At 42.1% G+C, this 2,938-nt stretch overlaps 1 long non-coding RNA gene across 1 annotated transcript; it reads left to right on the forward strand.

Annotated features, from left to right (window-relative positions):
* Positions 1-1,023: 1,023 nt before the first annotated feature.
* LOC141172477 (uncharacterized) lies at positions 1,024-1,501 on the forward strand. Its single transcript, XR_012252480.1, has 2 exons — positions 1,024-1,110; positions 1,212-1,501. It is a non-coding gene; the product is annotated as an uncharacterized lncRNA (long non-coding RNA).
* Positions 1,502-2,938: the final 1,437 nt, after the last annotated feature.

Genomic DNA, 2,938 nt, shown 5'->3' on the forward strand with positions numbered 1-2,938 from the left:
TTTGCAAATCGTTCGCATTCGTCGAACGACTCGAACACCGCCCAAAACAGCTCGAATTTGAGATTGGCGAACAGTTCTAGTCGAACACCGCTCATCTCTATTATTACATCTCATCTGAGTGTGAAGACAGACACCTGCGATCAGCGAGAGATTATAGGTATAAGACGTGATTTAATATAACGGACGGAGCCACATCCCATCACACGCCCTCAGCGACCACAACTGACAGGAATCAGCACATTTATCGGAGGATAAGTCATTGTTCCCCATCACATGATATGCTGAGACACCAGTGGGGGGTGCCACACTCATCACATCTCCCACTTGGATGGATCCAGAGATCACTTATAATGGGGGTCACTGACCTATTTTGGTGATTGCTGGAGTTTCCCGCGGTTGGATCCCACTGATCTATCAGTCATCACCGAGCCCAGGGATAAGAGGATGACTTGTTCCATCTGATAATTCCCCTTTAATGAAGCACAGATACAGAACAGTAAATATCCTACACATTTCCCAATTTTGCCCTTTCCCCAGCAGTGCCCCTGAATTATTTATAGTCAATGTTTCTAAGGCCAAAGAAATAACAGCCAATCACCAAATCCTCTGCTGACAGCTCCTGATGTTTTATAGATTTTGGATACATTTCTACAAGAGAATAAGTGAGTGGACACCATGTGAATCGAGTATTCTGCCAGCGTTGGACCAAGGAGTATCCATCAGTTACTGACCATTCTCTATACTCTTATTACATGGGTTTCTGGGGCTTTAATTAAACAGACTCATCTGTGGGGACATTTTCTTTCCTTTAATGCACATACTTGGTGGTAAAAATTATTTTTGCAACTGAGTTTCATTGAAAATTTTGCTCAGTTTGCCTCCTATAGCCTCTGTGCTGTACTGTCTATTGCTGGCTGCAGAACTAGTTAACTGAGAATCCATCAGTGAGCTCCTTCTGACAGTTTCAGCATACATACATCCTCTCTGTACAAGGAGGATTGCGCCTAATATCTGGTTGTGTTTTCTGCAGATTACGTCAGTCCTGAGGAACAGCTGAGGAGACTGGTGTATTATATTAAGTTTCTCCCTTCTCCCCTCTACAAGAAGGAGGTCAGTGAGACAACTCAGGGCAACGCTGCAGCCTATTCAATAAGGTAGCTGTGTATTCAGATCTTCCTAGTAGCCTCCTAACTTCATCTCTTCTCTTCCAGCACCTGATGCCGACCAACCCCATTGCCCAAAGGAGATTCATTGAAGAGTATAAAGCCAGGGAGAAAAGGAAAAGGGAAGAAAGGCACAAGGAACTAAAAGAACGGCGCAAGTACCTGGATGAAGAGGAAGGCAAGGAAGAAGACAAAGAAGAAGAGAAGGAAGAAGAGGAGAAGTAAGAAGAGGAGAAGTAAGAAGAGGAGAAAGCAGCAAATAAGATAAAGCTGGACATCATGGAAAGGGATTTAAGACAGAAGACACTAAAAGAACTGTGCGCCTACCTGGATGAAGAGGAAGAAGAGAAAGAAGAGAAAGCAAAGAAGATGAAACTCCACATCAAGATCCCTAGGGAGGAAGGGACGGTCAAAGGCCAGAAAAGATGACAACCGATCCCTACAGCAAGAAGGAAGAAGGAGAACCAGACCAACATCCGCCATTACATCAACCGGTATTTGAGAGGAAAGAGGAACATCATGTGGACCATCCTGCTGGGACCTCTTTGCCGATAACATCACATACGGCAATACCGGCTGGTAAGTATATGACCACCAAAGAAATAATAGCAGGATAGTGTAATATAGTGGTAGTGTATCAGTATTAGTGTAATAAGAGTAATAATACTAGTGATAATAGTAAGAAAGTAATAAAATAGTAATAAAACAAGAGTAGTAATAGTAGTAGGTAGAATAGCAGTGTGATCCAGAGTCCTAGTACTAATCGCCTTTTCTTGGTGTCAAGAAAGAATTTTTCCCCTGTGACACAAATTGGCTGAAGGTGTCCTGGGGTTTTTGCCTTCTTCTGGATCAACAGCTTTAGGCATAGGGATTTTAGTAATACCATTATTAGAATCAAAAGAGTAATAAAAAAATTATAAAACTAATTAAAAAAAAAAATTATAACAGGTACAATTAATTGCATTAGTGCAGTAATAATAAATAGTAAAAATGGTGTTAATAATAATAATAATAATAAAAAAAAAAAAAACTCGTCCCAGTTAGAAAGATAGTGTAGTGTTAGTGTAGGGACCCATCTGAAGAGGTCGCCTTGACGTTGTCAGATGGGCTCGCACAATTTGCTCAAAATGTGTGCTAAGAACCTCATATTACTATGTACAGGAGATCTAGCAGTAATACCATTCAGGAGATGAGTATGTGTGTACACACATTTTGTTATATACTTTTGTGCCGCACACAGGGCTGGTATACAGGTACAGGGCGCTCATATCTAGTCAGATTGTTACAGTGATATTATAACTGGGCCTTAGGGGTAAAATGCTGATAGCTATAGATCCTGGAAACAAATAGGAAATTAGAACCTGTAAGTAACTGGTTTCCAGCTAGTGGTGAATATGTACAGGGCAGTCCGGTACCAGGACCCGCTCTATAGTGCACATTATCATCAGGCAGGTGCAGTCAGGGCTCTTACAAGATCTGCGGCAGTCATGTGGCGGTATAACACAGTCCTGCTCCTGCCTCAGCCCCAGCAGTGGAGCCAACCCTAATCCGGGCAACCTAAAGGGGTTTACCCACAAACAAAAGTTCATTTTAATCAATGGCTGTGTCAGCAGGGGATTGCAGAGGATTCATTTGTGAGGTAAAACATTGTTTAAAAACAGGCAGGAAATGTTTTACCTCGCAAAAATAATCCTCTGTGATCCCCTGCTGTAATATCTGTATACTATTTTGCTTCCTCCCCTGCCCAGGAGCTGTGGTATGATCAGACCATGTTC

Source organism: Phyllobates terribilis, unplaced genomic scaffold, assembly GCF_046119375.1.
Source record: "Phyllobates terribilis strain yellow unplaced genomic scaffold, ASM4611937v1 Scaffold_1__5_contigs__length_1240528914, whole genome shotgun sequence".
In the NCBI taxonomy this organism is placed as follows: Eukaryota; Metazoa; Chordata; class Amphibia; order Anura; family Dendrobatidae; genus Phyllobates; species Phyllobates terribilis.